This window comes from Podarcis tiliguerta (assembly GCF_965153285.1).
Source record: "Podarcis tiliguerta genome assembly, chromosome: 3".
Lineage (NCBI taxonomy): Eukaryota > Metazoa > Chordata > Lepidosauria > Squamata > Lacertidae > Podarcis > Podarcis tiliguerta.
The window spans coordinates 847,714-873,481 of NC_139536.1; the positions used below are offsets into that span (position 1 = coordinate 847,714).

Below are 25,768 nucleotides of genomic sequence, written 5' to 3' on the forward strand. Positions count from 1 at the left end.
GGGCAAAGGACCCCTTTCCTTGGCACCACAACTCTGCCAAGCGGCAAAGCCTCAAGGAGTTGCAAGGAGGGGAGGGGGTGTGACACACGCACGAGGAAAAGGAGCCTTTTTGCACGACTCCCTCCCACGCAGAAGGCAGAGCTGCCAATCAGCCGGGTCTGCGAGGGGAGGGGGGGCAGGCGAGGATGGAGACAGGAGAGCCCAAAGAGGAGCTCCCCATCTCAGGAGGTGTTCGCCAGGTGCTTGAAAGCCCCCTCCCCACTTTGCCACAGGGCAGCCCTACTCACAGAGAGGGGGTCCCCTATCAAGGCCGGCTGCCCACGCCACACCCCTTGGCACAGCCCTGCTAAGCTCATGTGGCGAGAGGACTCAGCCTCACCCAAGTGGGCACAGGAATGCCACAGCCAGAGGCAAAACTGGGCAAGGCTCAAATGCCAGGAAGAGTCTCTAGTCAGGCCCAGACCTGGGGTGGGGGGGGGGCTACATGGTCTTTGGCGCTCCTTCCAACTCGACATTCCCATGCCTGAGTTAAGCTAGGCACTGATGGCACCCTGAGTTGTGCGTCTTGAATCCATTGCCAGTTCAACAGGTAGAGTCAGTGGCCCACCAGTTATGGAGTCTCAAGGGACAACCAAACCAGCCCCGATTTCAGGCCCCCCAACACACAAGTCCAGAAAACAGACCTGCCTCCCAAGGCTTGAAGCAGGATCATGCTCTCAAACCTGAGAATCAGAGCGAGAAGGGACCCCCAGAGGTCATCTAGACCAACCTCCTGCAAGGCAGGAATCTCCGCTAAAGCATCCCCGGCAGGCGGCCATCTGACCTCTCTTCAAAAACCTCCACCACCTCCCAGTTCCACCGCCCAACAGCTCCCACTCTCACAAGGCTCTTCCTGAGGTGGAGTCGGAATCAACCTTTCTCGTCACTTGAAGCCGTGGGTTCGAGTCCTACCCTCCAGAGCAGAACCCAGACCAATGGGTTCAAGAAAGGAGATTGCCACGCAGGAAGAAATTTGGGACACCAGGAGGTTCATCTTGTCTCCACATACAGACAGGTGCCAGGTGAAATGGCCGCCTGGAAAGTCAGGGCCACCAAAAGAGGTCTCTTATTTATTTATTTATGTTTTTTAATGTTTTTAATTTTTTTTTGGAATTTTATTTACAGCATAACATAAACCCCCTCCCCCAATACACAAATCCACCCTCATTAAACGTGAACATAACATACAATGAGCATAACATACAACAATACAAACAACCAAATAAAAGACTTCCTTTATCCTGCATCTGGCCTCTTTATTTACTTCTTATAAACGGTTTCCTTTCTGAATAATTATTAAGATTTTTCTAATTATAACTTAAATATCCACAAAGTCTCCTGTTTCTTTCTTTATTGCACTTATATTCCCCTTTTCATGGGGCACATACTTCTCCCCATTTTGACCTTACAACCACCTTGCAAAGCAGGCGAGTCTGAAAGGCAGTGAGTGACCCAGAGATCACCCAGTGAGTTTCATGGGAGTTCTGATCTCTCCCAAGTCCAGCACTCTAACCACTAGACCACCCCACCCCACAACGCAGGGGCCAACACTTCAGACTTTCCAGAGTTCAAGAGTCAAGAGCCAATGGCTGAACTTCTTTCTTTTAGTATTTCGTTCCCCTCCTCGTGCTCTGCTTCCAGGGCTGTTTACATTTAGAAAAAACAAAAACGCAAACCAGAATTGTAATTAAAAAACCATAGCAGCCGCCAAAGTCACTTATGCCTTAAATAGCCCAGCAGAGTAAAAATGTCTTTCTGTGCCGGCTGCCAGGAAAACAGCCTGGCTGCTGCCTGCAGGATCCCACCAGTGAAAGGACCCTCCCGCCTCCTCCAGCCCCACCTTGCAGGGCAGGGGCACCCAAAGGGCAGCTTGGAGGCAGAGCCTTGGCATAGGGGCAGGCCCACAGGGGCAAGAGAGGGCAGCTGGCACTGTGCCTGCTGTACTCAGGGCAGATGTCCCGCTTTTCCGTTCAGACCACGAGCTGCAATTCCTGCATCGCAAAGGCTTGGAGCGGATGGACTTTGGGGTTCCTCCCCCCTCTGCAATTCTAGGAGATCCCATCCAAATTGCGTGCAAGAGAATACAAGGAAACACATCAAATGCAAAATGTGTTCTGTCTTATCGCCGTTTCCAGCCTCATGCAAATATGTGCAGAGCAGCAGCCCGGGGTAGCTCTCGAACCCAGAGCAAGAACCAGGGCAAGGAGAACAGGTGAAGGGAAAGCGCAGGTGAAGGGAAACTTCTCCATTGCAGAGAAGAATGGCAAAGAGGTTGAAAGGGTAAAGGGACTCCTGACCATTAGGTCCAGTCGTGGCCGACTCTGGGGTTGAGGCGCTCATCTCGCTTTATTGGCCAAGGGAGCCGACGTACAGCTTCCGGGTCATGTGGCCAGCATGACAAAGCCGCTTCTGGCGAACCAGAGCAGCGCACGGAAACGCCGTTTACCTTCCCGCCAGAGTGGTACCTATTTATCTACTTGCACTTTGACGTGCTTTTGAACTGCTAGGTTGGCAGGAGCAGGGACCGAGCAACGGGAGCTCACCCTGTTGCGGGGATTCGAACCGCCAACCTTCTGATTGGCAAGCCCTAGGTTCTGTGGTTTAACCCACAGCGCCACCCGCGTCCCGGCAAAGAGGTTGGGTCTGCCTTAAAGGAGGGCATGTTTCTCTATCCTGGGAAAAGCTTCCCTGGGCCAGAGCACACTTTGCAGGAAGGCCTCTGTCCTCGGCAGGCAGGTTTCGCAGAGAGATAGCAACACACACACACACACATTACGTAATATTCTATCGTGTGCCCAGGACAGAAACAGTAAACAGTGGAGTCCAAAGACCAAGAGATGCCACAGGAGAACCCAAATAAGAACAGGAAACCTGAAAGCAGGATCCGTGCTCAAGAGTCCTCTCCCCTCCTGGGGTTTCCAGCAACTGGCATTCATGCAGAACCACCCAACCGAAAGGTGCCTCCCCTCTCGCTGTGCCAAGCAAAGTGCCCACGGGCTAAATGCACCCACTTTCGCCTGCCAGCGCCTGGGAATCCCCAGCGGGGAAAGGAGAGCTTGTTGCGCCGACGCCCTGCAAGCGGGACTGCCCCCCTTGGGGGCATCTGGAAACAGGACTGAATGGAACCCCCTTGCCAGGGCTGGCGCATCTGATGCTACTGGTGCTCACAAACGGGACGGCGCCAAGCGCATGCCAGGAGATGCCTTTAAAGACACCGGAGGACAAGAGAAGCCACAGCGGCTCAGCTCAGTCCCCTTCAGGCTGTGATATTTTGGGGAGACCAGGCGCACAGGGGGCCCCTGAAATCAGCCGTGCCCAAGCAAGCGCCCTTCAGATCAAAAGAAGTGCTCCTTCACACGGTTAAACTCTGGAACTCCTTCCCACTGGAGGCAACAACAGCTGCCAACCTAGGGCTGGGCCAATTCACAGAGGAGATGGGCATGGATGGCACTGGTGTGCCTCTGCGGTCAGAGACAACAACCCTTCTGGGTACCAGCTGCCGGAAACTGCAAGAGGGGAGGCTTCAGCTGGGCTGAAGGGGTTGGAGGGCACCCAGTTGGGCAAGGCTGTGCAGAGGGTCCCAAGACCCTCCTAGAATCATTCCCCCGCCCCCCCTTGCAGGCATCCTCAGACCAGAGCCCTGGGCTGCTGCTGCTGCTGCTGCCAACGCGCCACCCCAAGGGAGCTCCCTCTGGCCACTAGCCCTCCTCGCCTGCGGATGGCGCTTCCCCACAGTGGCAGACTTTGGGCTTAAAAATTTCACTGTTAGAAATTAGCCAGGCGCGTTTTGCTACCGGCGCAGGTCCAGTGATGACTATGTGGAGATCTCTGGGCACCAGGTTGTGAAAACCTCTGCCTTCCATTTCCACTGTGTGTGTTTCTCCTTCTTGCATCCTGGGGCAAGTGAATTGCTGTAAGAGCAGCCCAGCGATGTCGCTGAGAGCATAGAATTATAGAAGCGTAGCTTTGGGAGGGGTCCCCAGAGGCATCTAGTCCAGCCCCTGGCGAACAGACACTCTGTTGTGGTTACCGTAACCTAGATTTAAACACCTAGCTTACACACCTGAGTTTCTAACACTGCACCCTGTGCAAACCCTCTCCCCCCCCCCTTGCCCATCCTTCTTGCAGTGCCCTCTTGGCCCGGCGCCCAGTGCGGGCAAACCAGTCGTGCTCCCCTAAATCCGCCTCTGCCTCCCCACTGAGCCAAGAGGAGTGACTTGCCCAAGGCCAGTGAGGGAGAGGGAAGGAATCAGCGCCACCCACAGGGCACAGGAACGCAGAATTGCCCTGCTATCACTCTTGACAGACAGCCGTCAATCCATAGCCAGGAGCAATAAGAACCTGGGCTTCTTCCAGAACGGTGGCAAAGTCTGCCAGCTCCAAAGTCTTGGAGAAACACCCGTCCCAGCAGCCCCACAGGCGTGGGTCGCCTTTGGGGAGAGGAAGCTCCCTGGGCATCCTGCTCTCCTGTGCACCAGGGGGCAAACGCAGCAAGAGCGACAGCGTGGCCTAGCAGTTAGAGTGTCGGACAAGGCTCAGCCCTGAAACTCACTGGGTGACCTGGGGCCAGTCGCCACCCCTCAGCCTAACCTACCTCACAGGGTTGTTGGGAGCGGAAAGGGGGGGGGGGAGAACCCCCTAGGTCACCTTGAGCTCCCTAGAGGGAGAAAGGTGGGGTACAGAGACAAATAAATAAGGAAGTGCCCCCCCAAACACAATCCTGACTGCCAGACAGACACAAGATCCCAGCAGAGTCTATGTCTCCCAAGCGCTTGGGAAGACCTGCGCCCAGGAAGCCCCACAAGGGAACCCCAGACGGACCCCCCCAAAACCCCTCCAGATCTCCCCAGGGGAAAGGTGTTGTCTAGGGCGCAAGGCCTCCCCTTGGGCCCCAGCGCATGGCTCTGACTTCCAGCACATAGCGGGCTAGGCATGGACTGCAGAGGGGCTGCTTTCTCACAGCATCAGCTGGGACTCTGGGGCTGAACACACCCAGCTGCCACTGCAGAAGCCGTTCTGCCCCACAGCTGGGGGAGCGACAAACACATGCCACCCCCCCCCCCAAGGGAAGCTGAAACGGATCCAGGGGCCCAGCCCAGACGCCTCCTTCATCCAAGTCGGATTGGAAGAACGGATTTCTAACCCGGTTCCAGCCAGCTCTGCCCTCTGTGGCAGGCGACAAGGAGCTTGTGACCCACTCATGTGGGTCACTGTGGAAGAGGCCTGGGTTCGAATCCCCGCTCAGGCCTGAAGCTCGCTGGGCGACACCACCCCTCTGCCTGTCCTACCTTACAGGGTTATTGTGGGGATTAAATGAGGAGGGGGAGGACCACGCCTGGGGCTCCGTGGAGGAAAATGTGGGGCAGATGCAATGAATCGTAGCAATAAGGAGAAGGCCTTCTCTGCATCTAGGGACTCTGGGGCAGCAAGAGGAAGGGAAACGCCAGCATCACTGCCCTCCCTGAGGCGTGGCTCCCTGATGGTGTGGTCCAGTGGTTAGAGCAACAGACCAGGACCCGCCTGGCCAGGGTGCTCTCACTGGGTGACCTTCAAGGCCGGCCACTGCCTCTCACGGCCCAACCGACTTCCCAGAATGCATAGAATGGTTTGAGTTGGAAGGGACCCCGAGGGTCATCCAGTCCAACCCGGTCCAACGCAGAAATTGTGGGGTTGCAATGCCCAGTTGTTGCGGGGATTAAGTGAGGAGGGGGAAGGAGAACCGCGTCCGTGGGAGGAAAAGGAGGGATATAAATGCAAGGAAATAAATTAGGGCCATGCCGGGTTTTAGATGACGCTCTCGCTAGCAAGGCTGCGTCAGGCCTTCGCAGCAGCCCTGAGGAATGGAGCAAGCTGCGGGATGGATGTTCAAAACCCAGCACTCTGGGCCACCTGCACTGACTGGCAGCAGCAGGTCTCTGGGGTTTCAAGTAGGGAATCTCAGACTCTCCAAGTGCCCCTATTTTCCAGGGACATCCTTGATTTAGAGAAGCCGTCCCGGTTTCTGAGCGATCCTGGAATGTCCTGATTTTCCTTAGGACGTCCCTATTTTCACTGGAGAAATGTTGGAGGGTATGGAGTTATCCGACCCCCGAGCCATCTGAATGCTTAATGTTTTATTATGTTTTTTTATATGTTGGAAGCTGCCCAGAGTGGCTGCAGCAACCCAGTCAGATGTGTGGGGTATAAACAGTAAAATCCCCATTACTGAATGGGACATCCCTATTTTCATTGGAGAAATGTTGGAGGGTATGGAATCTATTCCAGCCCCATAAGTGGAAAACCACTTCTCAGGCCACATTTGCTGCAGCAAGAGACTCTGCCATGGGACCGATAAATAGCTGCCTTGCAAGCAGGTTCAGTCCTGAACATCTCTAGGCAGGGGTGGGAGACGCCAGCCTGAAACCAGGAGAGAGCTTCTGCTGGCCAGTGCAGACAATATGGAGATAGATGCAGCCTTCCGGTGCAGAAGCGAAGGAGTCCCGGCCAGGGAGCACACAGACCCCCAGCTCCTGGTCAGCCTGAGAGGACGGGGCCACCTCTGCCGTCAAGATAATGGATTTGCTGCTGCGTTTTAAGACGGTGAGCCACCCGTGGGTGCCTTGGCAGGAAGGCGGCATGCAAGTCCAGTATAAACACACACAGAGAAACAAATGCATTTAACGGGGCTGCACCACCGCTAAGAAAACCCCTGCATGTTCCCAACGTGCGCCAGGCCACACTCAGCCAACTAGTCCTGCCACCAGAAGGGACACGCAAGGACTTCCACTAGCCCCATGGGGATTCCACCCCCCCCAAAAAAAAACTGATTGGGGGAACCCCCAGAACGGCATGCAGGGGGAGGGAAGATGGGGGTATATTTCCGTCCGGCTGAAAAACAGGCCCTGAAGTGAACACGGAGCCTCAGTGAATTCCTCCCTTAATACAGATCTGAATTAGTTGCTATAAAGTGTGTGTGGGGGGGTCAAATACACTCCTAAACAAAGACTGGTCGGAAAAATGCCACCTTCTTGCGAGAGTCTGTGGCCTGGACAGCATCTCCTGTACAGGTGAGAAGCACACAAGCAAGTAGGACCCCCATAAAAGACGTCTGGGCCCCCCTAAATCTGTTGTGGTAATGGGAACTGGGGGGGGGTGCATTTTAATGTTTTAATGTTGTATTTTAATCTTGTTTTTAAGTTGTGTTTCAATCAACTTGTTTTTATTATTGGTTGTTAGCCGCCCTGAGCCCGGTCTTGGCTGGGGAGGGTGGGGTATAAAGAAAATTTATTATTATTATTATTATTATTATTATTATTATTATTAATAGCAACCTGCAGCCCCCACGGGTCCAGATGGAGAGCAGAGAGCATCCGAAGCCGGTCAGGATGCGATGTGCCCTCAGGCGACCTCCCTGCCTGCCCTCAGCAGCCCCTGTCCCCCCCCCCATGCTATCTCATCAGGGGATTCCCTTTGGGAAGCCCTGGCCAGGACCGGCCTGCTGCTGCTCTGGATTAGGAGAATTACAAGGCAGCCGCCTCCTTCGCAGGTGGGGGGGTCAGGAGGCCCCCGCCAGGGGTCGCAACCTGTCTGCCCTCCCGGCTCCCAAAGGCACTGCCCCCCCCCACAGCATCCTTGGACAGCGGCTGACAAGAGCTGGAGGCCCCATGCGTGCGGTGCAAAGCGAAGCAGCCCCGGAGAACTCTGCACGCTCCCAGGAAACGCCTGCCCTCAATGGAGCAAAAGAGGAGATTCGCTATCAAAATAAGAACTGACTGTAAACACTAAGAGGATGGATTTGGTGGGGGGGGGGAGAGGTGGTTCCCACCCTCCAAAGGAAGTTTGCGAGGCGGAAAAAAAGAGAGATGGGATCCTGCCAACTTTCTAAAGGCAAACATTCCTTTGTGCGCCTCCCGTACCCCCCCCTCCCCATTTCTCATGACAATCAAAGTTTGGCTCCCTCCAGGAGAAATTTATAAGAGATTATCCCGCCGGCCTAGAGGCAGCCTCACCCGGAATCTAATCCTGCTATCCCAAGAGCAAAGGGGGGGGGGTGGAAAGCTGCCCCCTCCCCTGCCAGTTACCCCAGGCAAGCCGCCTGGCCTCCATTAGCCCCTCAAATGTTTTTAGACATCTAATTGGAAGGAGAAAGAGCCCCTGCCAGCATGTTTCCAGCAGACTCAGCAGGCGAGGGGCTAGGGAGAGCGGACCCCCCCCCAAATCTCCAGCGCACAAAAGGTCGCCCCCTCCCCTTATTGTCAAGACCTTTTCAAAGCCGCTGGGCTGTAGAATTGGCTCTGGGGTTGAGGAGGAGAGAGAGGGGAAGAGGAATCGTGCTCCCCTCCCTCCAGCGATGGGGGGGGGTGTGCCAAGGAAGGTGGGCAGGCAGGTGGGATGGCACAAGGGGGGGGCCTTCAGGGTGCGCCAATGCCCTGCCCACCTGGCCCCATTCAGCACCCACCCTCCTCAGCACCTGCCAAGAAGGGAGCCAATTCCTAGCTGCCCCACAGAAAAGCCCAGCCTGGCACAGGGAGGGGCACCCTGATCTCTCCCCCCTCGCCCAAAAAGGGATCACAGGGTGCTGCTCGGGGGTCCCCAAAAAGTTTGGCAAGCGATTAAATAAAGATGCCCACGGGTGGGCAGGGAGATTGTCATCCTTTTGAGGCTGGGAGGGGGGCATTCCTGATCCTGGCAGCAGGAACACCCCCCCGGGGGGGGTCTGGAGTTTGGCAGGGGGCAGAGATGTCACAGGGTGTGGGGTGAGGGTGGGGGCATCAGGGGCTGCCCTTGACCTGCCTCTCGCCACAGGGCACCCAGATTGGGGGGGGGGGTCTCTCTTGCACTTCCTGGGCCTGCAGGGGGCATTGGAGCCCCCCACTCGCAACTGCAAGGCTGTGCCCATCTCTCCCCCCCCCCGCCAACCACTGGTGGGGGGCGACAGCAGCACGCAAAGCCCCCCCTTCCAAAAGAGCAGGAGGGAGGGAGGGAGGCGGAGCTGGGAGGCTGACACCGTGCCAGTGGGCGAAGCCATCCCCGCACGCAACGGAGGGGGGCACAGCCGGGGGGGGGCTGTTGCACGGAGCGTAGGGTGGGGGATCCAGACCGGGGGGGGGGTCTTCCTGTAGCGGATCTGCCTTGCTAGGGAGGGGTGGGGAGCTCGGCAGCAGCAGCCCCCCCCCCACATTCGCCCTTCACCAGCCGCAGTGCAAAGCCTTCAAGGACACAGCTGCGCCCGACCCCCCCCCCCAAGCTCCGGGCAGAGAAGGGTGACAGGCAGAGCCTCGCCCCCCCCCCCGGCAGGGAAGCCTCCGGCCAAGCTTCCCCCCCCCCCGAAACCGGGAAGGGGGCAGCGATGTGCCCGGGAAACAGGCGCCCGCTCGCCATGCATCATTTCCGCCGCCCCCCCCCCGCCAAAACGAGGAGGGAGAGGGAGGGAGGGGGAAATGCACCAGCCTCTCTCCTCCCCCCCCCGCCGGGCCAAGCTACAGGTGTGCGGGGGGGGGGAGAGCGAGAGTTAGGCTTCCCCCCCCGCCGCCCCTCCTAGGCAGACCCCCCCCCCCGGTGCCCCTCGTCGCCTCTCCTGCCCCCCCCGCCCTGGAAGGAAAGAGGGGTGCCCCCCCCGAGGGTCATGCCAGGCTGCCATGTTTGCCGCCCGCTTGGCAGGAGAATGTCAAACCCGGGAAGCGGAGGCGATCTGGGGGAACCCCCGGGTCTCCCCCATGCGTGGCTCGGGGTGGGGTGGGGATTGGGGGGGGGCTCCCATCTTTGCAAACCTCACCCCCCCCAATAGAGCAGACACGGGTCAGACACGTCTGCAGAAATGGGGGGAAATTAATAAATAATCGCAGCCGACCCCCCCTCCCTCCCTCCCTCTCGCCCGGGCACACCGCACGGCGCAGGCGCGCACACGAACACAGGCGAGGGGGGGGCGCCTCGCCGCACTCTGCCTCCTCCCCCCCCCCCCCGCGCCAAGATACCTTCCTGTCCCTCCGCCTCCCGGCCAGATACGTGAAGTTCAAGTTCAACCCAATGGGCAGAATCTCGGGGGAGGGGTGATGGGTGGAAAACGGGGGGGGGCGCACACCGCGCAGCCTTGCCAGTCCCCGTGCCAACCCCTTTGAACTTGAAGAGGGGGGGGAGAGAGAGGTGGAGGCGCTGCCAACCCCCCCTCCCCACCCTCCCTCCAACCCATCCCAGCAAGTGGCGGGGGGGGGGAGCCTCCCATTTCCGTGCAATGCAACCCAATGCAACAAGCGGGGGGGGGGGCAGAGTTGCTGCTGCTGCAATTTGGGCACCTTGCAAAATGCAAGCCGAGAAAGGCGGCCGGGGGGGGGGGCTCTGCCCGCTTCCCTGCAGCAGCAGCATGTCAAAGCAGCGCCCCCCTCCCGGAAAGAGGGGCATCGAGGACTCCCCCCCCGGCCCCCCCCATGCAAACTGTCAGCTGCTGCTGCTGCTGCTGCATCCCCCCCTCCTCCTCTTCCTCCCCCCCTCTTTTTCCTTACCTTGCTCCCCGGCGCTGGCGTTGCAGCTGCTGCTTCCTTCCCGGGGGGGCTCCTCCTCGTCCGCCTCCTCCTTCCGCGCTGCCGCTCGCCTTGCCCTGCCGGGGAGGAGGAGGAGGAGGAGGCCTCGCCCGCCGCCGCCGCCGCCGCCACTGCAGCACCGAAGCCGCTCGGCTCGGCTCGGGCGCGATCGGAGCGCAGTGGCCGCCGCTCGCCCACAGGGGGCGCCAGAGAAAGAGAGACAGCGCCGCCCGCGCCCGACGGGTCCTAGCGCCCCGACGCTTCTCCCGCCTGGCCAGAGCTGTCAACTTATTTGAAAATAAGAGACCAGCAGCCTCTAAAAGAAGGGATCAGCAGCCAGAATAAGGGCGGCTAACAGATTGAGGTTGAATCCTGACAAGACAGAAGTGCTGTTTTGGGGGGACAGGAGGCAGGCAGGTGTGGAGGATTCCCTGGTCCTGAATGGGGTAACTGTGCCCCTGAAGGACCAGGTGCGCAGCTTGGGAGTCATTCTGGACTCACAGCTGTCCATGGAGGTGCAGGTGAAATCCATGTCCAGGGCAGCTGTCTACCAGCTCTATCTGGTACGCAGGATGAGACCCTACCTGCCTGAAGACTGTCTGCCCAGAGTGGTGCATGGTTATCTCCCGCTTGGACTACTGCAATGCGCTCTACGTGGGGCTACCTTTGAAGGTGACTCGGAAACTACAACTAATCCAGAATACGGCATCCAGACTGGGAGCGGCCACTGAGACCACATAACACCGGTCTTGAAAGACCTACATTGGCTCCCAGTACGTTTCCGAGCACAATTCAAAGTGTTGGCGCTGACCTTGAAAGCCCTAAACAGCCTCGGTCCAGTATACCTGAAGGAGCGTCTCCACCCCCATCATTCTGCCCGGACATTGAGGTCCAGCACCGAGGGCCTTCTGGCGGTTCCCTCACTGCGAGAGGCCAAGTTACAGGGAACCAGGGAGAGGGCCTTCTCGGTAGTGGCACGCGCCCTGTGGAATGCCCTCCCATCAGATGTCAAAGCGATAAACAACTACCTGACATTCAGAAGACATCTGCAGGCAGCCCTGTTCAGGGAAGTTTTTAATATGTGACATTTTAGTGTATTTTTCATCTTTGTTGGAAGCCGCCCAGAGTGGCTGGGGAAACCCAGCCAGATGGGCGGGGTACAAATAATAAATTATTATTATTATTAGCTAATACAGAAATCCGCCACTGATGGAGCCATGCTGCTTTGGCTGCCACTGACGGTGTTTTGCAGGCCGTGCGGTGCTGGGACTTAGGCTCTCTGCATGTGCTCAGAGGAGCTCTTGTTCAGGTAGAGTTAAGGGCTGTTCGATGGGGGAACGGTCTCCCTCGGCAGTTGGGGGGCTCTGCTTCCTTGCGGGGTTTCCAAGCAGAGTTTGGCTGGCCATCTGTCACGGATGCTTTAGCTGAGATTGCTGCAAGGAAGGGGGTTGGACTAGATGACCCTTGGGGCTCCCTTGCAATGCTGCAATGCTGCGATTCATTTTTCACACAACAACATGAAAAATATCAAAAAATAACAATACACAAAACACAAAAACCAGCATACAAAAAAAAAATCCATAGCTTACAAGTTAATAATATAAACACTAAAAAGAAAAACAAATATTGACTTCCACCAATCCCACAGCACCTCCTTTATCTCTCATTGTGTCTTCCTGTTTTCCTGTTTTCCTTATCATCTCTATCCTGGCATCCAGATATAAATCCCTTTCTTATCTTTTCAGTTCACAAGGTTATTCCAGACTCAGCCAGATTTCTGTCCTCAAACCTTAACTTTTAAGGTATTCATTTAGACACTTCCATTCCTTTTTCGCTTCACTTTTTGCTTTTTGTCTTCTTATATCTGTCAGTTTGGCTAAATCTAAATATTCTGAAAGCTTACATAACCATTCTCTTTTTACAGATTAAGCACTGCTACTGAAACCAGCACTGTCTCTGAGAAATGCCCCCTTCGTATCACGATCAGCCTAGAACTTCTATTTCTATCTATCACTTAAAGCTTTGTGACAAAATCTAGCTTTTATTATTTCCAAAGATCACCTGCGTCTCTTTGCAGCGTCCTGTAGCATTGAGTTCCATAGGTTAATTCAGATCTGGGGAACCTTACCTTCCAGATGACGCTGGGGTGGATGGGAGTTGTAGGTCAGCAACTTGTGGGGGGACAGAGGTGTCCCACTCTGGAGTTGACGATTCATCTTGCTTTTCAGAGCTGAACTTGAGTCAGGAACAATCCCATCTGAGCACATCCTCACTGCTGCAAAACCATGGAACCTTTTCCCCAGAGAGAGAGAGAGAGGTCATCAATCATGCAGGCTATACTGTGTGCTTTTGAGCATGGACAGAGTGCCTCCCCACACCAAGTGCCCACAATATCCGCCCTCCCTTCCCCACAGGTAGGCGGGGTTTGCGGCACCGAGCAAGGCTCACCTGGGAAGGTGGCACCCAGCTGCTTGGGCCGGCCTTTGACCCGCCCTCGGCCAGGGAGGACAATGGACGGCCGGCCAGGGGCGGGCCAAAAAGAAAAGAGACTGGCTCCTGGGCTCAAGCCTCTTTTGCTGTTCTCCCTTCCAGGATCACACCAAGTGCTCACAAGAAGCTGCCACACACCAGAAATTTGAAGTGAAGGCCAGGCCACAGGAAGAGCACTAAGCTCTGGACAACCGGTCTTAAAGTTGAATTGAAGTGAGATGCCATCTCAAAAGTGTTTTGAGTGCATCTTAGAACTGCAGAGTTGGAAAGGACCCCAGGGGTCATCTAGCCCAGCCCCCGGCAATGCAGGTGAAAAATAAAATAAAGGTCATATATATATATGTGTGTGTGTGTGTGTGTGTGTGTTTGTGTGTGTCTATATATAATGTTCATAAATGTACCAACCAAGTGCATGCATAGATGTGTGGACCACATGTCTGGAGCGGCACAGGAGGACTGCCCTGAAACCATTTTCACTCCCAAACTGATCAAATGTTTTCTCTGCAAGGAGGTGGGGGACCCTCCCCATTGTCTTTTCCTTAACAAATCCTGTCTTAAGGGTATGTCTGTGTATGAATAGGGTGAGTCTGTGACCTGGCTCAGGAACTAAGTATTTGTCATTGCAAAAGACTGGCCAGGCTCCCCAGGGTATCCAATCAAGTACCTTGAGCATTAACACTTAGACAGCATCTTAAAAAGCAGAGACATCACCTTGCCAACAAAGGTCCGTATAGTTCAAGCTCTGGTTTTCCCAGTCGTGATGTATGGAAGTGAGAGCTGGGCCATAAAGAAGGCTGATCGCCGAAGAATTGATGCTTTTGAATTCTGGTGCTGGAGGAGGCTCTTGAGAGTCCCATGGACTGCAAGAAGATCAAACCTCTCCATTCTGAAGGAAATCAGCCCTGAGTTCTCACTGGAAGGACAGATCCTGAAGCTGAGGCTCCAAGACTTTGGCCACCTCATGAGAAGAGAAGACTCCCTGGAAAAGACCCTGATGTTGGGAAAGATGGAGGGCACAAGGAGAAGGGGACGACAGAGGACGAGATGGTGGGACAGTGTTCTCAGAGCTACCAGCATGAGTTTGACCAAACTGTGGGAGGCAGTGGAAGACAGGAGTGCCTGGCGTGCTCTGGTCCAGGGGGTCACGAAGAGTCGGACACGACTGAACGACTAAACAACAGCAAGCATTAACAGGTAACCTGCCAGACAGGAGATAAACAATGTGCTCAGATTTCAGTTGTAGACTGCCTCTTCTGTGATGTAGGTATGATATATCGGGGGGGGGGGGGTCTTGAGCTCCAGGACAGGCAATTTAAAATGTCTATATAAGGGTGGGCACACCTTTGTTCTCTGTGTGAGAACTCTTTCTGCGTGTGAGGGGAGCATCCTGTTGCAACAGTTCAATAAAGATCAGCCTTCCTAGCTGCTTTGCTTCTCAATATTCTCTGGTTGGCCTCCGTTATTTTCTCCGACTGATGGAGAACCTACAAAGGACTCTATGAGGGCTCTTGCGTCCCCCATAAGGGAATAAGGGCAGATTTGCTTTTATTACACAGGTTATGGGCAGTCTTCTTATAAACCCCTTTTCTAATGAGCCCTGAGCATGGAACCCACCCTGTTCTCAGCAACAGAGCCAGAGAGCCAGTAAGCAAACAGAGAGAGCCAGTGGATCTCTGGGCTTCCCAAGAAGAGAAGTCAGTGGCACAAACCATCCCTTCTCTGGCTGAGGGGAGAGACTTCATCAGGCAAGGCCTTCTTCCACCTGCCTCGCCTCACCCTCCAGTCTCTGCTTCTCACTTTGTATTGTATTAGTTCATGCCCTGTGACTTGCCATCGTTTTATTGATTGTAGTCCATGAATAATCATAGTTTAGAGGTCCCAGGCCCTAAGGAAGCCAGACTGTCCTCCACCAGGGCCAGGGCCTTCTCAGTGATGGCTCCGACCTGGTGGAATGCTCTGTCCCATGATACCAGGTCCCTGCAGGATTTCACTTCCTTCCGCAGGGCCTGTAAGACAGAGCTATTCCACCTGGCCTTTAATTTGAACTTTTATTTCCCTTCTCTTTCCTCCCCTTTTATAAAGATTACCTGCTCTGGAATCCCACAGCTAATTCTCCCCTGGCCTCCTCTGGGGGGAGGAGCCCTGGGGATTATCTAATGCTTATTTCCCCTAAATTGATTTTTGATTTTTGAATTTTATTGTTATTCATGTTTTATACTGTATTTTATGCTGCTTTTATAATTGTTTTAAATTTGTTGTTAGCCGCCCTGAGCCCGGTTTTTGAACCAGGAAGGGCAGGGTATAAATAAAAAAAATAATATTTATCATTATTATTAGTTTAGAAATAATTTATTTTAACTGTTAAGAGTGGATTTCTGCTTAATTTTTATATGCTGATATTTAATATCATTCTATACTAATCTAATGGATTGTTGAATGTTACTTTATTTGATGTAGGATGCTTATTTTAAAGTTACGTTTTATTATCACATTTTTGTATTGGATTAGATTGTTTATATAATAATAATAATAATAAAACTTTATTTATATCCTGCCCTCCCCAGCTGAAGCCGGGCTCAGAGCGGCTAAGAACAGTATATGGTGTACATTCTCTGTTTCTTCAGCTTGTGAACCGCCCTGGGTATTGTAAAATAGAAAGACGGTGCACAAATTAAAAGCGATGATGGTGCTGGTGATGAGTTGTCCACACAAAGGCAAGTCTGTTGCCCAGGGGAAAGATCGCAGCAGCCCTGTAACCCAGCGGCACCTCTGCCTTGTAGTAAACCAGAAGGCAAATATCAAAAGGCACTTTTTTAAAAAAGGCTGTTGTCTTTCGCCTGGAGAGGAGGAGACAGAGATATCTGCAGGGCTGTCCCATGCAAGATGGAGCCACCTTGTTATCTCCTGCAACAGATTAAAAGATGGGAGATTGTGGCCTCTCCTTTTACGGCCCTCTGTCCGGGATCCTTTAGCTGTGATTGCAGGGGGCTGGACTAGAGGACCTCTGGAGTTCCCTTCCAACCCTGCCATTCTATGGTTCTATGAGATTTAAACAGCCGCAGTCTCATGTGTTTGTGGTGGAGGGGTGCATGTGCAGAAGCCGCTGACAATGCCGGCCGTGAGTGATTTGGGGGGAGCTGTGGGGGTGGCCTCCACCAATCCCAAAAGGCCCCCATCCTCCTCCAGCCTCCGCTCTGCTTCAGTGCTAAGCTGAAACCTCCTGGCAAGTCATTCGGGGGTCCTTCACACCTGACAAAATCCCTGTGCAGAGGAATTAATGAGCTGCCCACATGCAGATCCAAGAGTGACTGTTTATGCTTATTCATTCCTGCACAGAAGAGGCTCTACTGCGGGGGGGGGGGGTGTGGAGCCTCAGTGGCCCAAATGTAAAGCTGAGAATGGGTGGAGACAGATGTTTTGCAGTGGCACCAATTGTGCTCTTCTAGGCTGCATCCACAGAAGTGTGGTGTCCAGATCAAGGGAAGTCATAGTCCCACTCAATTCTGCTGTGTAGTCAGATCTCACCTGGAATACTGTGTCCAATTCTGGGCACTAAGAAGGATGCTGACAAGCTGGAAGGTGTGCAGAGAAGGGCAACCAACAGGATAATAATAATATTAATAATAATAATTTGTTATGTATACCCTGCCCATCTGGCCAGGCCTCCCCAGCCACTCTGGGCAGCCCCCAACAGAATTAAAAGCACAATAAAACATCAAACATTAACAACTTCCCTAAACAGAGCTGTCTTCAGATGTCTCCTGAAAGTCAGATAGTTGCTTATTTCCTCGACATCTGGTGGGAGGATGTTCCACAGAGCAGGCGCCACCACTGAGAAGGCCCTCTGCCTGGTTCAAGGGTCTGGAAACCAAGCCTTATGAGGAATGGTTGAAGGAGCTGGGTATGTTTAGCCTGGAAAAGAGGAGACTGAGAAGAGTTACAAGGACCCTCGCACTTACGGGACCGCCTCTCCTGGTATGCCCCGCGGAGGAGCTTAAGGTCCACAAATGACAATATTTTGGAGGTCCCAAGTCACAAGGTGGTTAGATGGGTCTCAACTAGGGCCAGGGCCTTTTCAGTACTGGCCCCGACTTGGTGGAACGCTCTGTCCAAAGAGACCAGGGCCCTGTGGGACTTGACATCTTTCTGCAGGGCCTGCAAGACAAAGCTGTTCCACCTGGCCTTTGGTTTGGACTCAGTCTGGCCCTTATGTTTCCCATCCCTTATGGTCTTGATCTATGGGCTACTATTAAAATGAGGATGCATTTTAAATTGTATTTTAACCCGTATTTTAATAAACTGGTTCCCCCCCCATTATGTTTTATTGTAATTTTACTGGTGTTAGCTGCCCTGAGCCTGGCTCTGGCCGGGGAGGGTGGGGTATAAATATTATTATTAATTATTATTATTATTATTATTATTATTATTATTATTATTATAGCAGTCTTCAAATAGCTCAAGGGCCGTCACATGGAAGAGGGAGCAAGCTTGTTTTCTCCTGCTCTGGAGGGTAGGACTCGAACCCATGGCTTCAAGTTGCAAGAAGGGAGATTCAGGAAAAACATCAGGAAAAAACTTTCTGACAGTGGAACGGTTTCCCTCGGGAGGCTGTGGACTCTCCTTGCAGGTTTTAAAGCAGAGGCTGGATGTCCGTCTGTCCTGGATGTTTTAGCTGAGATTCTGGCATTGCCGGGGGTGGGACTAGATGCCCCTTGGGTACCTTCCAAATCTATGATTGTATGGTTCTGTGATTCTAAGTTGGGCCTCTTTTGAACAAGCAGCTCCACAACTGCGTCACTGGGGGGCCATGTTTCGGCCAAGCCCACACCTGTCCTCCTTTTGCCACCCCCTCGGCCGCATTTACCCCCCCGCCCAGCGCAAAGTGGGCCTCTCAATGGGACATGCAAATAGTTAACAAAACCAAATTGTCAGGGTTTTGGCACCAAACAGGACAAATGTGTACACTTGCATGTCAGGGAGGAGATTAACAGCCCCCCCTTTTTTCCTTGTTTCTCTCCTGGGGGCACAAGCCCCCCTATGGCAAACTTCATCACAGTCCCGGGTGCAAAAGGAAATCTTCACCAAAGCAGCAAAGGGGAAAAATATTGGAAGTGAAGGGGGGCCTTTCTGAAACCACAAATCAACACTGATTCATTTATTTTATAAAATTTATACACAGCTGATTGCAAAACAACAAGAACATCAGAGCAGTTTACAAAAACAGATTTTAAAAATCACTAAAAAATGAGCAACAGCAATTTAAGACTTTCAAGAAGTTAAAACAACAGACTAAAAAAAAAGACCAAAATGCACACCAGCTTTCTAAACACCCAAGGAGGCTTGTCTGAACAAGAATATTTTTAGCAGGCAGCGGAAGGTGTGATCTCAATAGGCAGGGAGTTCCCAAGTGCTGCCACACTAAAAGATCAAGTCCTTAACTGTGACTAAGTTAATTTTATGAGAAAATTGGTTTTGGAAAACTGTTACAATGATATGCAATGAAACTCAGCCAGGGGGATTTGAGGAAGTCATTTAACAATCTTACTAAGACTGGATTAAGTACAGTTAAGATCTCTGCTTGTTTGTTTGTTTAAAATTTTGGAAAATCAATAAAAAAATTTGAAAAAGAAAAATCAAGGCCTTACAAACTGGGAATGGGTATTATGTGTTCTGTAATCTGTGGGTCTGCATTAAGTGCTATTTTGTGATTTGAGAATTGTTCCCTTAACTTTTAAGCTTGTTGCCTGAAAGTAGCACAGTGATAAGATTACTATCACAGTCGAGATCCCAGAGATCCGCTGAGGCCTTGGGCTCCAGGACGACTTCCTGCCATTGTTCTAATTGACTCATTCAAGTATTTATACGCTGCTTTCCATCCAGAAAAAGATCACAGCACGTTTTCCAAATACAGTGGTACCTCGGGTTACATACGCTTCAGGTTACAGACTCCGCTAACCCAGAAATAGTACCTCGGGTTAAGAACTTTGCTTCAGGATGAGATCAGAAATCGTGCAGCAGCAGCAGGAGGCCCCATTAGCTAAAGTGGTGCTTCAGGTTAAGAACAGTTTCAGGTTAAGAATGGACCTCCAGAACAAATTAAGTACTTAACCTGAGGTACCACTGTACCCAGCAACAGACTGAAACAATAAGATTTAAACAACTGAAACAGAAACAACGAACCATCCCATAATTCTAAAACAGACCCAGACAGCGTTAATGTTTCAGATGCCACAGATCAGAGTCCCCATGTGCTTGGCTGAGTCAAAAAGACTTTCGATGGTTCTGGGAGATGATCAAAGATGAAAGTGGAATTAATGGTTTGGTTGCTTCTGTTCTTGCTTTTATCATGCATTTTGTGTTTTCGCCTTGTATTTTTATGCTGTGGGGAAGGGCGGTATGCAAATAAATAGTAAATAAATAAAAGGTAGGTGCCTGTGCTGCGTGGCAAAAGCAGCTCCACAACTGGGGCACCACCACCAAGAAGGCCCCATCTCTGGTCCCCAATCCTTCTCTGCCTTCATGTGCAGGGGAGCAGATGGAAGGTTTCTGCCCACAGTGGGGCACCTCATCCAAATGCCAGCTCATGCCAATGGCCACCCCCCCCCAGTACCTGAAATGGCTACTCAGCAACAGTAAAGGGGCACCTCACAGATGTTATAGGAATTCTAAGGTCTCATATATATATATATATATATATATAGATAGATAGATAGATATAAATCATATGTTCATTAAGTATATAAACCACGTGTCTGAAATAGAGTACAGGAGAACAATCTTGAAGTCATTTTGACTCTCCCAGTGACCTCAAATGTTTCTCTGCAAGGAGGAAGAAAATGGAGAAAATCTTCCCTTTGTCTTTTTGCTTACAAATCCTGTCCTAAGGGCCTATTTGTGTATGAATAGGGTGAGCCTGTAACCTGGATTCAGGAATTATTATTTACCATCACAAAATAATGGCCAGGCTGCCTAGATAAAGCAATCAGTGACCATTATCAGGTATCCTGGCAGGCAGGATTTCCGCTGTAGACCGCCTCCTCCTGTGATGTATGTATGATGTTTCAGGGGTTGTCTCTGGCTACAGGGTGGGCAGTTTCAGAAGTCTATATAAGGGCTTGCACACCATTGTTCTGGGTTCCTCCTTCCTGCTGCGTGTGGGGAGTGAGGACCCTGTTGCAACAGTTTAATGAAGATCAGCTCTGTCCCCCATGTCCACAGTATTGGGGGGCCTCCTAACATCAGCCATGCCACCTGGGGCACATGAACGATGACATCCTCTGCCAGCCGCCCCCTTCCGCTTTCTAGCCAGAGCAAAGCCCCTCCGTTATGCTCTGTGCAAGAGAGTAAACACGCAAACCGAACATTAGAGATGGCAAAACTCCGAAAGCAGCGGGAGAGCCTTTCTGTCTCCCAGGACCCGAATATTGTCATCCTTTGCTGAACTTCAAAGAGAGGCTGCGTGAGAAACTGCTGAAGTGGAATTTCCCCACTGGATGAGATAAATTAGCATAGCAAAGCCAGCGGATCTCAGCTGCTTCCTGCTCCTGGGTCCTTAAGGTGTGGATTTCAGACCTCTCCTCACCTTTTGCTCTGCCCAAACCAAGCCCTTCTGCATGGGTAGGCAAACCAAGGCCTGGGGGCCGGATCCGGACCAATCACCTTCTAAATCTGGCCTGCGGATGGTCCGGGAATCAGCATGTTTTTACATGAGTAGAATGTGTGCTTTTATTTAAAATGCATCTCTGGGTTATTTGTGGGGCATAGGAATTTGTTCATTTCCCCCTGTGATAGGAATTTTATGGTCTTAGATATATGGATACCCCACAAGGGAAAAGGGCAATTTTTGTTTACAACACCCCCCTTTCAAAATCTAGGTCCATTCTCACAGGAGCCAACCAGATGCCTGTTTTAGAGATACCCCCCCCCCCAGTTTCCAGCAGCTGGTACCCGGAAGAATTGTTGTCTCTCTGACCACAGAGGCAGAGGAGAGCCATCCTGACTAGGAGCCAGCCATCTCCTCCTCCATGAATCTGCCTAATGTTCTTTTAAGCCACCTGGGCATCCCTTCCTCCTGTGGCAGGGAGTTCCAGAGTACAATTCTGCACTTCTCGAAGGAGGACTTTCTTTTACCTGCCCCAAATCTTTCGACATTCAGCTTACGCAGTAATGCAATGGATTCCAATTTAAACTAATAAGCCTGGACGCACCTGGCATCGCGGGCTCTAGTCTGTGGAAGTTGTGTGGCAACAAAGGTGCCTCTTTATTGATCTGTTGCAACAGGGTGCTCCCCTCACCCACAGGAGAAGGAGGAGGACCCAGGACAAAGGTGTGTCTGCCCTTATATAGACATTTTAAATTGCCCACCCTGGAGTCCAAGACCACCCCCAGAAACATCATATCTACATCACAGAAAGGGTGGTCTACAACTGAAATCTGAGTGCATTGTTTATCTCCTGTCTGGCAGGTTACCTGTTAATGCTCACTTGATTGGATACCCTGGGGAGCCTGGCCAGTCTTTTGTAAGGATAAATACTTATTTCCTGGCCGAGTCACAGGCTCACCCTATTCATACACAGATGTACCCTTAAGACAGATTTTGTGAATGAAAAGGCAATGGGGAGGCTTTTCCATTTTCCTTTGACCTTGCAGAGAAAACATTTGGTCAGTCTGGGAGCCAAAATGGTTCCAGGGCTGTTTTCCTGTGCTGATTCAGACATGGTTTATATATTTATATACGTGTTTGCTTGGTACATTTATGAACATTTATTATATACATAAGACCTTAATTTTTTTATTTCACCAGGAATGTGTGCAAAAGCACCAAGCGTGGCAACCAGGGGCCCACGACGGAGAGGAAATTAAGAGATGCGAAGCCGCACTGTGTTGGCATCCCCAAAGCTCCAACCAACTTTTGTTTCCAAAAGAAGGTTCTCCGAAAGACCTCCAGACCGTTGGAGAGGCCTTAACATCAGAAGAACCAACTATGGGATTAGTCCAAAGGGGGCCTATCAACCAGATGTTCTCATGGAATATCTGCAAGCAGGCTCTGAGCACTGTTAACAGAGGAATCTGAGAGCTCCTTTGGAACAAAACCAAGGACACCAGCCAGGAATACCAGAGCAAAAGAGCAGCCAGGAGGCTTGGTCTTGATTGAAGACTGTCGCGACAGGACTCCCACCTGCCACCAGGTGGAACAAGATGGAAGCCCCGAACAAAAGAGCCCCCAAACTTTTGTTAGCTGCTAATCCCCATGTTACAGCCCCCCAAACTACATCACAGTTACATCAGGAAAGGGGAGGTCTGGTGGCAGGAATCTGAGCATCCTGGACCCTGCCCCATGGTTCTCCTTGCCCTCCACGAAACACCCATCAAGTGGAACAAAAGAGATCTTTAAATTTCCCTGTTTCCCAGCCAGGTGAATCACACCCTTTTGTCTTCATCTGGGTTTGTTATTTCTGGCATGGCTACCTGTCTGGCACTCAGGCAGAGGGGCTGCTGAGGAGCTGAGCTCACAGGTCTAGATGAATTTCTGAAGTTTTCCCAGTGTGAATTCTTACATTTGTTATCGTGCAGCAGAGGCCCTTTGAATAGATAGGAAGAAACTGTGATGAAGTGTTTTGGGGGGACAAATCACAGAAGTCACAAAAGTGATTGTGATGATTTTGGTAGTGCATGATATCTGCTGGAGGGGCAACCCCCCCCCCAACCTATACATAAATTCCTGCAACAGCACAAGAGCTCTCTGTCTCCTCTTGCAGTTTCCAGCAACTGGGATTCAAAACATTGCTTCCTCCAGTCCTGCCAGGATCACCTGGAGAAAGAGCACTTGCAGCGGATCTGGTCCCAAAGAGGTTTTATGGTAGCCGGGGATGAGTGCTCCACAGCTGAGAACTTGCAAAGCTGGGACAGGCTCCCCATGAAGCAAACTCAGGAATTAGGTTCACGAATTAATCCCACTCTCTCCACCCCCCTGCCCCCCCCCCGCACGAGACCGGAGTCCCACGTGCCTGGCAGTCCGTCCCCCCCCCCCCACTTTGCCAGCTGCACCTGCAGAAAGAGACTCATCCTGAACCCGCCTTTAGTGCAAAGCTGCTGTGACAAGTGCCAATTTGCAGAGCTTGCAACGCCTTCCTAGGACCTCCAACGGGACAATTTGAATTTTTTATTTCACCAAGAAGGCGGATGCCGAATTAGAAGAAGGTGACACACGGCCGGTCCCTGAGTCAGCCAGTTCTTATACACACACACATTTTTATTGATTTTTTAACATATCAACAGGCATTTAACAACTTCTTATCTTATACAACATTTTGGACTTCCGTCAACAACCTCTGATGATTTTCCGTTCTTTATCACTTATTCTGCATTTCTTAATTTCTCCATTACTCATAATTATCATTAACTAATAATTCTCCTCATAGTCTTTCTTGCAATATTTCAAATAGTCCTCCTTACAGAACTTCTTGCAGTCCTGCTAGCATAATCTGTTCATTACAGTTGCTTTTCAAATAGTTCATATATTTAGTCTTCTAAGAATCGCTGGTCCCGCAGGTTTCGAATCCTTCCTGTTAATTTATCTCATTCTGCATAGTTTGAGGCAGCCAGTTCTGAAGTGGCTGGAAGGCACCAAATCCTCGTCTCAGGGGGGGACAGGGCTGCATTGATCGCATTTCTCTCCTTCTATCCACCAACAAGCTCAAAGTGGTAAACCTGGTTCTCCTCTTTCTTGGTTCATCCTCAGGTTAGGCCCAAGGTCAGCCAGCATCCTTCATCTCCAAGGGGGAGGATTGGAACCCCGGCCTCCCAGGTCCTGGTCCGCAGCTCTAACCACTGCACCACACTGCCCCTGATGAGATGAGAAAAGGCCCTCTGCTTTTCAGTGTGGCCCCCTGAATATCCAAGTGTGAGGATGCTTTATGGGTCGTGGCAGCTGGCAACCGGTGGCCGGGCAGAAGGCCAGTCAGAGAAAGGAGCCACTTCTGGTCTCGCCCTCCTTCTCCTCCTTTCCAACATCACCAAGAAAGTGCAGCAATTGCTCTCTGGACCTCGGTCACTACTAGTGGATTTACAAAAATCACCGAATCAGAGACCGCGAAGGCTCAGTTGATCCAACCCCTGCAAGGCAGGAATGGCAGCTGAAGGATCCCCACAGATCCCCTCTGTTGAAAAATCTCCAATGAAGGAGAGACCTCCACCTTCTGAGATGATCCATTCCACAGCCAAATTTAAAAGGGACCCCTGACCATTCCTAACGCTTAGTTGGGATCTCCTTCCTTGTCATGGGACTCCATTGGTTCGTGTCCCCCCCTCCACAGCAGGAGAAAACAAGCTTGTTGCATAATCCGTATGACAGTCCTTGAGATATTGGAAGATGGTTCTTCCAGCTCCTCCCACTCTCTTCTTTTCCAGGCTAAACATGCCCAACTCATACCTTCTGATGGAACTAGGGACGCCCTGTGCTATTTTTTTCTAGAGGTACCAGAATTCAGAGTTCTCTTTGAATGGCAATGGCGCCCACTTGAGAGGTGCCGGAACTGAGCTCCAGTGAGTTCTGGCTGAAAAGAAAGCCCTGGGGACATCCTATTACACACCCTCCAACATTTCTCGGATGAGAATCCGTAAGGATGCGGTTGGCGCTGTGGGTTAAACCACAGAGCCTAGGACTCGCTGATCAGAAGGTTGGCGGTTCGAATCCCCGCGACGGGGTGAGCTCCCGTTGCTCGGTCCCTGCTCCTGCCAACCTAGCAGTTCGAAAGCATGTCAAAGTGCAAGTAGATAAATAGGTACCGCTCCGGCGGGAAGGTAAACGGCGTTTCCGTGCGCTGCTCTGGTTCACCAGAAGCGGCTTAGTCCTGCTGGCCACATGACCCGGAAGCTGTACGCCGGCTCCCTCGGCCAGTAAAGCGAGATGAGCGCCGCAACCCCAGAGTCGGTCACGACTGGACCTAATGGTCAGGGGTCCCTTTACGTTTTAAGGAAAATCCGAGACATAATGGGATCACATCAGAAACTGGGGCGGCTTCTTTAAGTACAGGACTGTCCCTGGAAAATAGGGACATTCCTTCACAAGGTTTGGTCCCCAGACCTTTGGACATCTTGCAAAGCACTTACCAACACAGGGGGGGCTTCCAGGAGTCCGGCAGCAGCCCAAACAGACCCAGGTGGAACGCGGGAATCGCCAGGACAGATCCACAGCCGGTGCCATTCTTGTAGTTTGCCCTCAGGCGCCAAAATGCGACAGCCACTCATTGTTATCTGCAGCAACTAGAAGGCTGAAGAGGGCGGAGGGGGCCTTAAATACTCAGGCCTTCTAAGCCACAGCTGCTGGCAATGAAGGAGCATCAGGAATAGTTTACTCACAAGTAGACCTCCATCTCTAGGTCCATTGCTCCAAGGCCTGGAGGGGAAGCACTTGGCAGCAGCACTCTCTAGGACTGTGGAGCAGTTCCACCATCTCTGACCTGCCCAGAGCCCCACCCAGAGGTGGACTTACATTTTGGGGTCTCCCCCCCCCAATCATTATTCTTCCTCCTCCTTGACCATTGTGGGTTGGCAACATTAGCCAGGCCCTCCTCCTGGCTTGCAAAGAACTCCTTGATTGTTCCAGCAACAGCCCTCCTAATGCGTTCAGCCTGTCTGCAGGGATGGGTCTCCTCAGGAGCAGGTTTGTTCTCTCTCTGCTGCCGCCCCTGCAGCAGCAGCAGCCCCATACCCTCCAGCATTCCTCAGATAAAAACAGGGGC

At 52.1% G+C, this 25,768-nt stretch overlaps 2 protein-coding genes across 8 annotated transcripts in view; one reads left to right on the forward strand and one right to left on the reverse strand.

The window, feature by feature from the left end:
• DNMT3A (DNA methyltransferase 3 alpha) overlaps positions 1-10,683 on the reverse strand; it is an 84,475-nt gene extending 73,792 nt beyond the window's left edge. For all 7 annotated transcript variants that reach the window (XM_083432553.1, XM_083432557.1, XM_083432555.1 and 4 more), the window contains exon 1: positions 10,518-10,683. The gene's annotated coding sequence lies outside the window, so the exon portion shown is untranslated. The remainder of the gene's footprint in view (positions 1-10,517) is intronic.
• Positions 1-25,768, forward strand: part of OST4 (oligosaccharyltransferase complex subunit 4, non-catalytic) — a 247,664-nt gene that overhangs the window by 197,955 nt on the left and 23,941 nt on the right. The gene's annotated exons all lie outside the window — the stretch shown is intronic.